General features: G+C 45.4%; 1 protein-coding gene across 2 annotated transcripts in view; it reads left to right on the top strand.

Annotated features, from left to right (window-relative positions):
* LOC126282014 (semaphorin-2A-like) overlaps positions 1–15,748 on the top strand; it is a 408,361-nt gene that overhangs the window by 24,898 nt on the left and 367,715 nt on the right. The window lies entirely within an intron of this gene.

Genomic DNA, 15,748 nt, shown 5'->3' with positions numbered 1-15,748 from the left:
AGGCAGCATAGCTCACTATTTCTGCAGTGGCCTTAAAAAGACTTGTTGAGTCAATGCCACATCGACATACTACACTACGCCGGAGAAAAGAAGCTTCGATGACTTTTGTTAACGAAGGCTATGCTTACTGGAGTAAGTAGGACAACTTTGTATCAACAGTGTTCTGGTGCGAATCAAGTCTTCTGTCTGTTCTACTGTATTGAGCGCTACGGTCGCAGGTTCGAATTCTGCCTCGGGCATGGATGTGTGTGATGTCCTTAGGTTAGTTAGGTTTAAGTAGTTCTAAGTTCTAGGGGACTGATGACCACAGAAGTTAAGTCGCATAGTGCTCAGAGCCATTTGAACCAACTGTGTTGAGTCTGTGACGTAGATACGTTTTTCATTGTGCGCTTTTGCATTCGGCCTCTTTAAAACATTGAAATTCAGAAACGCATAAAGAAGAAATATACTACTGGCCATTAAAATTGCTGCACCAAGAAGAAATGCAGATGATAAACGGATATTCAATGGACAAATATATTATACTAGAACTGACATGTGATTACATTTTCAAGCAATTTGGGTGCATAGATCCTGAGAAATCTGTGCCCAGAACAACCACCACTGGCCGTAATAACGGCCTTGATACGCCTGGGCATTGTACAGGTACAGCTGCCCATGCAGCTTCAACACGATGCCACAGTTCATCACGAGTAGTGACTGGCGTATTGTGACGAGCCAGTAGCTCGGCCACCATTAACCACATGTTTTCAGTCGGTGAGAGACCTGGAGAATGTGCTGGCCAAGGCAGCATTCGAACATTTTCTGTATCCAGAAAGACCTGTACAGGACCTTCAAGATGTCGTCGTGCATTACCATGCTGAAATGTAGGCTTTCGCGGGGATCGAATGAAAGGTGGAGCCACGGATCGTAACACATCTGAAATGTAGCGTGCACTGTTCAAAGTGCCGTCAATGCGAACAAGAGGTGACCGAGACGTGTAACCAATGGCTCCCCATACCATCACGCCCGGTGATACGCCAGTATGGCTATGACGAATAGACGCTTCGAGTGTGCGTTCACCGCGATGTCGCCAAACACGGATGCGGCCATCATGATGCTGTAAACAGAACCTGGATTCATCCGAAAAAATGACGTTTTGCCTTTCGTGCACCCAGGTTCGTCGTTGAGTACACCATCGCAGGCGTTCCTGTCTGTGATGCAGCCTCAAGGTTAACCGCACCCATGGTCTCCGATCTGATACTCCATGCTGCTTCAAATGTCGTCGAACTGTTCATGCAGATGGTTGTTGCCTTGCAAACTTCTCCACCTGTTGACTCAGGGATAGAGACGTGGCTGGACGATCCGTTACAGCCAAGCCTGTCATCTCGACTGCTAGTGATACGAGGCCGTTGGGATCCAGCACGGCGTTCCGTATTACCCTCTTGAACCCACTGATTCCATATTCTGCTAGCAGTCATATGCTCTCGACCAGCGCGAGCAGCAATGTCGCGATACGATAAACCGCAATCGCGATAGGCTACAATCCGACGTTTATCAATGTCGTAAGCGTGATGGTACGCATTTCTCGTCCTTACACATCACAACAACGTTTCACCACGTGTATGGGAACTCGGTATGAAACTGTCCTCATGTCAGCACGTTGTATGTGTCGCCACCGGTGCCAACCTTGTGTGAATGCTCTGAAAAGCTAATCATTTGCATATCATAGCATCTTCTTCCTGTCAGTTAAATTTCGCGTCTGTAGCACGTCATCTTCGTAGTGTAGCAATTTTAACGGTCAGTAGTGTAAAATAAATGTTTTATGGTCCAAACGAGAGTTCCATTATAATTAACTACGTGAGTGTACTAAAGGACACTGACGTCATTGGCAGAGCCCTAAAAGCCTGCAGCGGATGTGAGATTGCCGGTGGTACACCGAGGCGTGTTGTAGGCTCACGAGGGGACGCCGCAAGGAGGTCGGCCGTGCAGAGCAGGTAGAGGCTGGAGAAGGGTTGGCCAGCCAGAGGGCCGAGGGCCGCCCCCTAGCGGCAGGGCCAGGGAAGGGAGCGCGGCCACGCTCGGCAGCGCGCGGTCAGGGCGCTCGGCTGGAAGCGCGGCCCCTGCGTGCGTGCGTGCGTGCGGGCGACCAATTATAATGCGTTCTTTGGGCGAGACTGCGTAAAGCGAGCACGCGTCGTCGCGGGACGCACTGAGGCGCGCCTCCCGCCGCCGAGACACTGTGCGCGCACGCAGGTCGATAGCCGCGCCGGTGCCGGTTCCTGGCGCTCTCCCTCATTCTCCTGTTTACAGGCACCCTCGCCGTGAAAAGGCCTCCGCTTCCCAACAGTGCTGCCTCCCTCCACGGAACGCCTACTCGCTCCGAGTTCTTCGTGCTCGACGTATCCGGCGCGTTAAACAATTTCCCGATACTGCCGGAACGGGGGTTTGCATGGACAATCAAATGGTTAGCAACTCCACCAGTTCCGAAGCACGTCGAGCTGAAATAATTTGCCGGAGTGCTTCACTTTTCGCAAAGTTTCCAGCGCTCTAATCCGCAGACAGGTACAATGAAACCGTAAACTGCTGCTTTATACTGCTGCAGTGTTTTTTTTTTTTTTTTTTTTTTTTGGGAAACCCCAGTCACACAGAAGCAAGGTGACTTTTTGGCGTGAAGCTAACTTAACCGCATATCGGACCTTCCTGCTGAATAAAACGGACGCGTTTCCCTGTTAACCGTAACATTCCTGCTAACAGGGCGAATCAGACGCTAAAGGCTATGGATTACGGAGGAAGAAAACGCCAAATTCTAACTGATATTGTATAAGTTGGCTGGAACATATGCCAACCACTAGATCACCCGATTCACTCCTTAAAATACATGGCGGTCAAAAGATCAGGAGCGACCCTTCTAAAACAAAAACAGGTGCATAAACAGAAACTTTACACTACATTGCAAACAACAACAACAACTCTTGTTGTGTGAGCTATATACATCGCCCGATGATAAATTAGGTTACTTTCAAATTAGGCCATATGTAATGCCGGCCGGGGTGGCCGAGTGGTTCTAGGCGCTTCAGTGTGGAACCGCGCGACCGCTACGATCGCAGGTTCGAATCCAGCCTCGGGCATGGATGTGTGTGATGTCCTTAGGTTAGTTAGGTTTAAGTAGATCTATGTTCTAGAGGACTGATGACCTCAGAAGTTAAGTCCCATAGTACTCAGAGTCATTTGCACCATTTGAACCATAATACAAATAAAACACTTTTATTAGTCAACAAACATCCTTACTTTTTTTCTTTTGCACATAAAACTAACAAAATTTAACATTTAAACTATAGTTTTAAACAAACAGACAAAAGTCTCAAACAATTGATGTTAAAGCACGTGTGTATTATATTCACATCTTTTTAATTGAGTAATACTTTGGTGTTTCCTGGTTTCTAATCATGTAAATGAAGCAATAGTCAACTTTTCGTAATCGTTTTCCCTATGTTCGCATGCATTGGGGACATATGACCGACCGGTAATCGGTACAAACGCGTCTCGTACATTTGCTGAATCATTTGCGCGTGTTCCGATTGTGAGCCCTGCTACAAGAATGAAGAACAAAGGCCAACTCCTCCGCGAATAGGCATGTAGGTTGCAGGGATCTTCCTGAAAGCCCAAGAAGAAGTCTAGGTATGTTTTGCTGCGGTACGCTTCGCTCAGTAGTAGTTCTTGCTACAGCTGATAACGTTATTGTAGGTAATGATGGCGGACGACCTACGTTTTGTAGAGTTACTCACCTGATATATCTGAAGGTCATTTGTGCCCATCACACAACAACAAAACAGCGTAAGAGGCCATCAGTGATCCTCGAGTAACGTCATATTCTCTGTACATTTTATCAAAGGTCGCAACCCATAATGAACTAAATGAAGTTCTACAGAGAAATTGTAACTGCCCTTTCGTTAAAGATTTTAGTGCCACCTTTGAATTTGTCCATCCGTGCTATTTATATAACCTGCCATTTGATAATACAATATCCAGATTACTCGAACAGTAATTACTTTTTTTCAGAAGACAGCGTGTCACATAGCTCGCAGTTTACGTCCGTAGTTCAAAGAGCTTATCTTACTCCCCTGGCCACCGAACTCCACGGATTATACCTGATCGTGAATCTGTGGGAACCATCTCGATCGGGCTGTTTCCACCATCTATCCTCAACCGAGAGATAGCAAAAAATAAAAAAAATTAAAAAAAATGGTTCAAATGGCTCTGAGCACTATGGGACTTAACATCTTAGGTCATCAGTCCCCTAGAACTTAGAACTACTTAAAACTAACTAACCTAAGGACATCACACACATCCATGCCCGAGGCAGGATTCGAACGTGCCACCGTAGCAGTCGCGCGGCTCCAGACTGAGCGCCTAGAACCGCGAGACCACCGCGGCCGGCGAGGAGAGATAGCACAGCTTGGTACTGCACTAGAGTCGGCAGACTTCCACATCCCTGCTGATATGTTCTGGAACTTCATAGATTCACTTCCTGCACGCCTCACAGCGTTCCCCGCTGCAGGTCATTTCTATTCGGGCTTTTGTAGTCACATTAATATCACTGAACTGTCATGCATTATTATAGTAACTGTACCATATTTACTTTAATTTCGCAATGTGTGCAGTCAGAAAATAATCCTCCACGGACGCTACCGCCAGCTACAGGCGTAGCCCACAGACTTCAACGATTATTTAGACGTCTCTCTGCCGCGCGATTTCACTCTACACTAGCCGGAGGGCGATTCATACGTGAGCAATACACAAAATGGCGTTTCTGTAGTGCGCCAATTTTTGAAAATAAACGACCATTTCACCCACTATGCTAAACATGCAGCCTGCGAGTACATTTTTGTGTTAAAGACAAGCAGTATTGAATGGGAGAGTGGAAAAATTACGTTACTAACATGGTGGCCAATTACGAAGCCACCATCTGTAATCAAGGTTCTAATTTTCAAAGCTAAACGGGGCCATATGAGGTGTGAAATAGATAGGGAATTACACGAGAAAACAAAGGTGCTTTTTACACTGAAGCGCCAAAGAAACTGGTGTAGGCATGCGTATTCAGATACAGAGATATGTAAACGGGCACAATACGGAGCTGCGGTCGGAAACTCCTATGTAAGACAACAAGTGTCAAGATTTAAGTGAGTATGAAAGTGGTGTTATAGTCGGCGCACGAGCGATGGGCCACAGCATCTCTGAGGTAGCGATACCATGGGAATTTCCCCTACTACCATTCCACAAGTGTACCGTGAATATCAGGAATCAGGTAAAACATAAAGTCTTAGACTTAGGTTCAAATGGCCCCCAGAACTTACAACTACTTAAACCTAAGGACATCTCACACATCCATGCCAGAGGCAGGATTCGAACCTGCGACCGTAGCGGTCGTGCGGTTCCAAACTGAAGCACCTAGAACCGCTCGGCCACACCGGCCGGCTAGACTTAGGTGCTGCCAGAAAAAAAAATCCTGCAAGAAAGAGACCGACGACGACTGAAGAGAATCGTTCAACTGACAGAATTCAGTGCTGGACTGTTAACAAGTGTCAGTTAGCGAACCATTCAACGATACATTATCGATATGGGCTTTCTCAGGAGAAAGAAAACTGGCGTTCTACGGATCGGAGCGTGGGATGTCAGATCCCTTAATCGGGCAGGTAGGATAGAAAATTTAAAAAGGGAAATGGATAAGTTAAAGTTAGATATAGTGGGAATTAGTGAAGTTCGGTAGCAGGAGGAACAAGACTTTTGGTCAGGTGAATACAGGGTTATAAATACAAAATCAAATAGGGGTAATGCAGGAGTAGGTTTAATAATGAATAAAAAAATAGGAGTGCGGGTAAGCTACTACAAACAGCATAGTGTACGCTTTATTGTGGCCACGATAGACACAAAGCCCATGCCTTCTACAGTAGCACATGTTTATATGCCAACTAGCTCTGCAGATGATGAAGAAATTGATGAAATGTATGATGAGATAAAAGAAATTATTCAGGTAGTGAAGGGAGACGAAAATTTAATAGTCATGGGTGACTGGAATTCGTCAGTAGGAAAAGGGAGAGAAGGAAACATAGTAGGTGAATATGGAGTGGGGCTAATAAATGAAAGAGGAAGCCGTCTGGTAGAATTTTGCACAGAGCATAACTTAATCATAGCTAACACTTTGTTCAAGAATCATAAAAGAAGGTTGTATACATGGAAGAATCCTGGAGATACTAAAAGGTATCAGATAGATTATATAATGGTAAGACAGAGATTTAGGAATCAGGTTTTAAATTGTGGGACATTTCCAGGGGCAGGTGTGGACTCTGACCACAATCTATTGGTTATGACCTGTAGGTTAAAACTGAAGAAACTCCAAAAAGGTGGGAATTTAAGGACATGGGATCTGGATAAGCTGAAAGTACCAGAGGTTGTACAGAGTTTCAAGGAGAGCATAAGGGAACAATTGACAGCAATGGGGGAAAGAAATACAGTAGAAGAAGAATGGGTAGCTCTGAGGGATGAAGTAGTGCAGGCAGCAGAGGATAAAGTAGGTAAAAAGACGAGGGCTGCTAGAAATCCTTGGGTAACAGAAGAAATATTGAATTTAATTGATGAAAGGAGAAGATATAAAGATGCAGTAAATGAAGCAGGCAAAAATGAATACAAACGTCTCAAAAATGAGATCGACAGGAAGTGCAAAATGGTTACGCAGGGATGGCTAGAGGACAAATGTAAGGATGTAGAAGCTTATCTCACTAGGGGTAAGATAGATACTGCCTACAGGAAAATTAAAGAGACCTTTGGAGAGAAGAGAACCACTTATATGAATATCAAGAGCTCAGATGGCAACCCAGTTCTAAGCAAAGAAGGGAAGCCAGAAAGGTGGAAGGAGTATATAGAGGGTTTGTACAAGGGCGATGTACTTGAGGACAATATTATGGAAATGGAAGAGGATGTAGATGAAGACGAAATGGGAGATAAGATACTGCTGAAGAGTTTGACAGAGCAGTGAAAGACCTGAGTCGAAACAAGGCCCACGGAGTAGACAACATTCCATTAGAACTACTGACGGCCTTGGGAGAGCCAATCATGACAAAACTCTACCAGCTGGTGAGCAAGATGTATGAGACAGGAGAAATACACTCAGACTTCAAGAAGAATATAATAATTCCAATCCCAAAGAAGGCAGGTGCTGACACATGTGAAAATTACCGAACTATCAGTTTAATAAGTCACAGCTGTAAAATACTAATGCGAATTCTCTACAGACGAATGGAAAAACTGGTAGATGCGGACCTCGGGGAGGATCAGTTTGGATTCCGTAGAAATGTTGGAACACGTGAGGCAATACTGACCTTACGACTTATCTTAGAAGAAAGATTGAGAAAAGACAAACCTACGTTTCTAGCATTTGTAGACTTACAGAAAGCTTTTAACAATGTTGACTGGAATATTCTCTTTCAAATTCTGAAGGTGGTAGGGGTAAAATACAGGGAGCGAAAGGCTATTTACAATTTGTACAGAAACCAGATGGCAGTCATAAGAGTCGAGGGGCATGAAAGGGAAGCAATGGTTGGGAAAGGAGTGAGACGGTGTTGTAGCCTCTCCCCGATGTTATTCAATCTGTATATTGAGCAAGCAGTAAAGGAAATAAAAGAAAAATTCGGAGTAGGTATTAAAATCCATGGAGAAGAAATAAAAACTTTGAAGTTCGCCGATGACATTGTAATGCTGTCAGAGACAACAATGGACCTGGAAGAGCAGTTGAACGGAATGGACAGTGTCTTGAAAGGAGGATATAAGATGAACATCAACAAAAGCAAAACGAGGATAATGGAATGTAGTCAAATTAAATCGGGTGATGCTGAGGGAATTAGATTAGGAAATGAGACACTTAAAGTAGTAAAGGAGTTTTGCTATTTAGGAAGTAAAATAACTGATGATGGTCGAAGTAGATAGGATATAAAATGTAGACTGGCAATGGTAAGGAATGCGTTTCTGAAGAAGAGAAATTTGTTAACATCGAATATAGATTTATGTATCAGGAAGTCGTTTCTGAAAGTATTTGTATGGAGTGTAGCCATGTATGGAAGTGAAACATGGACGATAACTAGTTTGGACAAGAAGAGAATAGAAGCTTTCGAAATGTGTTGCTACAGAAGAATGCTGAAGATAAGGTGGAAAGAGCACGTAACTAATGAGGAGGTATTGAATAGGATTGGGGAGAAGAGAAGTGGCACAACTTGACTAGAAGAAGGGATCGGTTGGTGGGACATGTCCTGAGGCATCAAAGGATCACCAATTTAGCATTGGAGGGCAGCGTGGAGGGTAAAAATCGTAGAGGGAGACCAAGAGATGAATACACTACGCAGATTCAGAAGGATGTAGGTTGCAGTAGGTACTGACAGATGAAGAAGCTTGCACAGGACAGAGCAGCATGGAGAGCTGCAGCAAACCAGTCCCAGGACTGAAGAGAACAACAACATGGGCTTTCGGAGCCAAAGATCCCCTCGTGTACCTTTGATGACTGCACGACACAAAGCTTTATGCCTCGTCAGGGTCCGTCAACACCGACACATGTTGCCTGGTCGGACGAGACTCGTTTCAAAAATTGTATGCAGCGGATTGACGTGTACGGGTATGGAGGCAAGCTCATGAATCCTCGGATTCTGCATGCCAGCAGAGGACTGTTCAAGTTGGTGGAGGCTCTATAATGGGTGGGGGGTGTGCGGTTGGAGTGATATGGGACTCCTGATACGTCTAGATACGACTCTGAATGATGACACGTCTGATCACCTGTATCCATTCATTTCCATTGTGCATTCCGACGGTCTTGGGAAATAGCAGCAGTTGAGACACCTCACACGACCAGAATGCTACAGAGTGGCTCCAGGAATACTCCTCTGAGTTTACACACTTCCACTGACGCCGAACTCCCCAGACATGAACATTATTGAGCATATCTGGGATGCCTTGCAATGTGCTGTTCAGAAGAGATCTCCACCCCCTCGTACTCTTACGGATTTATGGACAGCCTTGCAGCATTCATGGTGTCAGTTTCTTCCAGCACTCCTTCTGACATTAGTCAAGTTCATGCCATGTCGTATAGCGATACCTCTGCGTGCTCGATTGAGTCCTACACGATATCACGTCGGTGTAGCAGTTTCTTTGGCTCTTCAGTATATCTGAACATTGGTTTTCTCATTCTCGACTTGCGTCGCATGTTTCACGGAACTAGCAAATGTTAGTGAAAATGTGTCAACGCTACAGGAGCTGCTCGTCGTATTGTCCAGCAGTTTTTAAGATTGTTGTTACCCACTTCACCAAAAACTTAGATGCTGCTTGTTAGCCTGCGTTCGATCGTGAACCCTAACGGTTCGCTGGTGATGAAAGAGTTCTGACGAGACAGTGGCGCTCTTGGATAGCTCAGTCAATGCGAGTATTGGTACTGAAAGGATCAGGGATTCAGATCAGCTACGGAAAGCACTTGAAGTCTTTCACTGTATTTCTTAGCTTCTGGTCAAACATGACCTGTTTCGACTTTTTAGTAAGTTTTCATTAGATGATCTTTTTAAATCTGTATTTTAAAAAAGGAAGACATATAAATAGGTTTTTATTTGATCCATGAACCTTCTGATTGTTTTGATACTGCCCGCCATGCATTCCACTCTTGCTCAGACCTCTTCGTCTCACACTAGCATTTACTACTAGCCGGCCGGAGCGGCTGTGCGTTTCTAGGCGCTACGGTCTGGAGCCGAGCGACCGCTACGGTCGCAGGTTCGAATCCTGCCTCGGGCATGGATGTGTGTGATATCCTTAGGTTAGTTAGGTTTAAGTAGTTCTAAGTTCTAGGCGACTGATGACCTCAGAAGTTAAGTCGCACAGTGCTCAGAGCAATTTGAACCATTTACTACTATGTGTTTAATTGTTTCTTGGTTGTATTCAGTCGCAGTGTTCCCCTACAGTTTTCCCCGCTACTGTTCTCCCAGGTACCATGTACAGTGTGCTTTCGCTACTTGAGCCAGTGTGGACGGAGATTATTTGCCATACGGCTACTAAAATTTATGGAAATGATGCTTAGACTGTGTGATACAGGACTCGTGTTGTTTGTTGTGTTAGTGTCCTGACCTGCCTGATTACAGTCCCAACCTTCCCGTCCTGAACGCTTGAATAAATACAGGGTGTTTCAAAAATGACCTGTATATTTGAAACGGCAATACAAACTAAACGAGCAGCCATAGAAATACACCGTTTGGTGCAATATGCTTTGGACAACAGTACATTTTCAGGCAGACAAACTTTCGAAATCACAGTAGTTACAATTGTCAACAACAGATGGCGCTGCGGACTGGGAAACTCTATAGTACGATATTTTCCACATATCCACCATGCGTAGATATAATATGGCGTAGTCTCTGAATGAAATTACCCGAAACCTTTGACAACGTGTCTGGCGGAATGGCTTCACATACAGATGAGATGTACTGCTTCAGCTGTTCAATTGTTTCTGGATTCTGGCGGTACACCTGGTCTTTCAAGTGTCCCCACAGAAAGAAGTCACAGGGGTTCATGTCTGGCGAATAGGGAGGCCAAACCACGCCGCCTCCTGTATGTTTCGGATAGCCCAAAGCAATCACACGATCATCGAAATATTCATTCAGGAAATTAAAGACGTCGGCCGTGCGATGTGGCCGGGCACCATCTTGCATAAACCACGAGGTGTTCGCAGTGTCGTCTAAGGCAGTTTGTACCGCTACAAATTCACGAAGAATGTCCAGATAGCGTGATGCAGTAGTCATTTCGGATCTGAAAAATGGGCCAATGATTCCTTTGGAAGAAATGGCGGCCCAGACCAGTACTTTTTGAGGATGCAGGGACGATGGGACTGCAACATGGGGCTTTTCGGTTCCCCATATGCGCCAGTTCTGTTTATTGACGAAGCCGTCCAAGTAAAAATAAGCTTCGTCAGTAAACCAAATGCTGCCCACATGCGTATCGCCGTCATCAATCCTGTGCACTATATCGTTAGCGAATGTCTCTCGTGCAGCAATGGTAGCGGCGCTGAGGGGTTGCCGCGTTTGAACTCTGTATGGATAGAGGTGTAAACTCTGGCGCATGAGACGATACGTGGACGTTGGCGTCATTTGGACCGCAGCTGCAACACGGCGAACGGAAACCCGAGGCCGCTGTTGGATCACCTGCTGCACTAGCTGCACGTTGCCCTCTGTGGTTGCCGTACGCGGTCGCCCTACCTTTCCAGCACGTTCATCCGTCACGTTCCCAGTCCGTTCAAATTTTTCAAAAAGATCTTTTATTGTATCGCTTTTGGTCCTTTGGTTACATTAAACCTCCGTTGAAAACTTCATTTTGTTGCAACAACACTGTGTTCTAGGCGGTGGAATTCCAACACCAGAAAAATCCTCTGTTCTAAGGAATAAACCATGTTGTCCACAGCACACTTGCACGTTGTGAACAGCACACGCTTACAACAGAAAGGCGACGTACAGAATGGCGCACCCACAGACTGCGTTGTCTTCTATATCTTTCACATGACTTGCAGCGCCATCTGTTGTTGAAAATTGAAACTACTGTAATTTCGAAAGTTTGTCCGCCTGAAAATGTTCTGTTGTCCCAAGCATATTGCAACAAACGGTGTATTTCTATCGCTGCTCGTTTAGTTTTTATTGCCGTTTCAAATATACCGGTCATTTTTGAAACACCCTGTATAAGTATTATACATACGGTGTATGTTGATTCAGACATATGTGAAAGCTCGGACATCACACTTATAATTGTAATAAGTGTCACGACAACAGAACACTCCATGATCGACCGTTCGAAAAATCTTGCGAACAATTGTGAAATGGTATTTCTCCTGCGGTTCCCGGCTGTCGTGGATACAGATGGTATTCATTGAGCAACATTCTTAACACTGAACGTAAACATGGCACTCCACTAACAAGTACTACCCTCTCATGCAGAAATTAAAATGTGTTTTTTCATTGGTGCATTCGTTATTTCTCTTTGATACGTTCTTACAAATGTTTCCACGAATTTTTATTGTCATTTTATAACCTGTTTTTCATGAGATTCGTCAGAAGTGGCGATGGTAAACTATAACTGCCCTGTACTGGGTGGTCCATTGATCGTAACCGGGCCAAACATCTCACGAAATAAGTGTCAAATGAAAAAACTACAAAGAACGAAACTTGTCTAGCTTGAAGAGGAAAACCAGATGGCGCTCTAGTTGGCGTGCTAGATGGCGCTGACATAGGTCAAACGAGTATCAACTGCGGTTTTTTAAATAGGAACCCCAATTTTTATTACATATTCGTGTAGTAAGTAAAGAAATAGGAATGTTTTAGTTGGACTACTTTTTTCGCTTTGGCTCTGTAATAATCACGAACATATGGCTCACAATTTTAGTAACAGGTGGGTTTTTTAAATTAAAATACAGAACGTAGGTACGTTTGAACATTTCATTTCGGTTGTTACAATATGATACATGTACCTTTGTGAACTTATCGTTTCTGAGAACGCATGCTGTTACAGCGTGATTACCTATAAATACCACACTAATGCAATAAATTCTGAAAATAATGTCCGTCAACCTCAATGCATTTGGCAAAACATGTAACGACATTCCTCTCAACAGAGAATAGCTCGCCTTCCGTAATGTTCGCACATGCATTGACAATGCCCTGACGCATGTTGTCAGGCGTTGTCGGTGGTTCACCATAGCAAATATCCTTCAACTTTCCCCGAAGAAAGAATTCCAGGGACGTCAGATCCGGTGAACGTGCGGGCCATGGTATGGTGCTTCGACGACCTATCCACCTATCATGAAATATACTATTCAATACCGCTTCAACCCCACGCGAGCTATGTGTTGGACATCCACCATGTTGGAAGTACATCACCATTCTGTCATGCAGTGAAACATCTTGTAGTAACATCGGTAGAATATTAAGTAGAAAATCAGCATACATTGCACCATTTAGATTGCCATCGATATAATTGGGGCCAATTATCCTTCCTCCCATAATGCCGCACCATACATTAACCCGCCAAGGCCGCTGATGTTCCACTTATCGCAGGCATCGTGGATTTTCCCTTGCCCAAAAGTGCATATTGTGCTGTTGGTGAAAAATGCTTCGTCGCTAAATACACTCCTGGAAATGGAAAAAAGAACACATTGACACCGGTGTGTCAGACCCACCATACTTGCTCCGGACACTGCGAGAGGGCTGTACAAGCAATGATCACACGCACGGCACAGCGGACACACCAGGAACCGCGGTGTTGGCCGTCGAATGGCGCTAGCTGCGCAGCATTTGTGTACCGCCGCCGTCAGTGTCAGCCAGTTTGCCGTGGCATACGGAGCTCCATCGCAGTCTTTAACACTGGTAGCATGCCGCGACATCGTGGACGTGAACCGTATGTGCAGTTGACGGACTTTGAGCGAGGGCGTATAGTGGGCACGCGGGAGGCCGGGTAGACGTACCGCCGAATTGCTCAACACGTGGGGCGTGAGGTCTCCACAGTACATCGATGTTGTCGCGAGTGGTGCGCGGAAGGTGCACGTGCCCGTCGACCTGGGACCGGACCGCAGCGACGCACGGATGCACGCCAAGACCGTAGGATCCTACGCAGTGCCGTAGGGGACCGCACCGCCACTTCCCAGCAAATTAGGGACACTGTTGCTCCTGGGGTATCGGCAAGGACCATTCGCAACCGTCTCCATGAAGCTAGGCTACGGTCCCGCACACCGTTAGGCCGTTACGCCCCAACATCGTGCAGCCCGCCTCCAGTGGAGTCGCGACAGGCGTGAATGGAGGGACGAATGGAGACGTGTCGTCTTCATCGATGAGAGTCGCTTCTGCTTTGGTACCAATGATGGACGTATGCGTGTTTGGCGCCGTGCAGGTGAGAGCCACAATCAGGACTGCATACGACCGAGGCATACAGGGCCAACACCCGGCATCATGGTGTGGGGAGCGATCTCCTACACTGGAAGTACACCTCTGGTGATCGTCGAGGGGACACTGAATAGTGCACGGTACATCCAAATCGTCATCGAACCCATCGTTCTACAATTCCTAGACCGGTAAGGGAACTTGCTGTTCCAACAGGACAATGCACGTCCGCATTTATCCCGTGCCACCCAACGTGCTCTAGAAGGTGTCAGTCAACTACCCTGGCCAGCAAGATCTCCGGATCTGTCCCCCATTGAGCATGTTTGGGACTGGATGAAGCGTCGTCTCACGCGGTGTGCACGTCCAGCACGAACGCTGGTCCAACTGAGGCGCCAGGTGGAAATGGCATGGCAAGTCGTTCCACAGGACTACATCCAGCATCTCTACAATCCTCTCCATGGGAGAATAGCAGCGTGCATTGCTGCGAAAGGTGGATATACACTGTACTAGTGCCGACATTGTGCATGCTCTGTTGCCTGTGTCTATGTGCCTGTGGTTCTGTCAGTGTGATCATGTGATGTATCTGACCCCAGGAATGTATCAATAAAGTTTCCCCTTCAATTTCCAGGAGTGTAGAACGCGTGCAACATATCTGTCATCGTCCCGTAATTTCTCTTGTGCCCAGTGGAAGAACTATACACGACGTTCAAAGTCGTCGCCATGCAATTCCTGGTGCATAGCAATATAGTACGGGTGCAATCGGTATTGATTTAGCATTCTCAACACCGACGATTTTGAGATTACCAATTCTCTCACAATGTGCGCATTAGCCGCGACAGCAGCTAAAACACCTACTTGGGCATCATCATTTGTTGTAGGTCGTGGTTGACGTTTAACATGTGTCTGAACACTTCCTGTTTCCTTAAACAACGTAACTATCCGGCGAACTGTCCGGACACTTGGGTGATGTCTACCAGGATACCGAGCAGCATACATAGCTCATGCCAGCTGGGCATTTTGATCACAGTAGCCATACATTAACACGATATCGACCTTTTCCGAATTGATAAACGGTTCATTTTAACACGGGTAATGTATCACGAAGCAAATACCGTCTGCTCTGTCGGAATGTTACGTGATACCACGTACTTATACGTTTGTGACTATTACAATGCTATCTATCAGAAAGCGAAAAAAGTGGTCTAACTAAAACATTCATATTTCTTTACGTACTTCACGAATATGTAATAAAAAAATGGGGGTTCCTATTTTTAAAAAAAATCGTACTTGATATCCGTTTGACGTATGGCAGAGCCATCTAGCGGGACAACCATAGCGCCATCTTTTTTCCCCCAAGCTAGTCGAGTTTCGTTCTTGTTAGTTTTTTCGTTTGAAGTTTATTTCGTGAGATACTTGGCCCAGTTACTATCAATGGACCATCCTGTATATGACGATAGTAGATTTCTCTTGGTCAAGAATGATCTCTACGCCTGTGTTAGGCTTCTTTTTGTGTATTCCTCTGTATATCCTTCATTTGTTTCATGATTCTTTCACTTTCTCTCCTTCATGGTCAAAAATTTTGATGTTAAGTTTACCGGAGACCTCATTTCTGCCACTGCGACTTACTTTCGCCTTTTTTCGGTTTGCTCTCAATAAACTTCCACTGAGGAGTGTCATTAGCGAATCTTGTGACTGATAAACTTTTGCTCTGAATTTTAAAGCCTTCTTTTCAATTATTGAATATTCGATGTATCGACTGCAAACTTGGGGGAACAGGCTGGATCCCAGTCGCATACCATCTGTAATCATTTTCTGCATTACCCATCTTT

Source organism: Schistocerca gregaria, chromosome 7, assembly GCF_023897955.1.
Source record: "Schistocerca gregaria isolate iqSchGreg1 chromosome 7, iqSchGreg1.2, whole genome shotgun sequence".
NCBI classification, from domain to species: domain Eukaryota; kingdom Metazoa; phylum Arthropoda; class Insecta; order Orthoptera; family Acrididae; genus Schistocerca; species Schistocerca gregaria.
The sequence above is the reverse complement of the archived record's forward strand: the minus strand, read 5'-3'. Positions and strand labels throughout refer to the sequence as shown.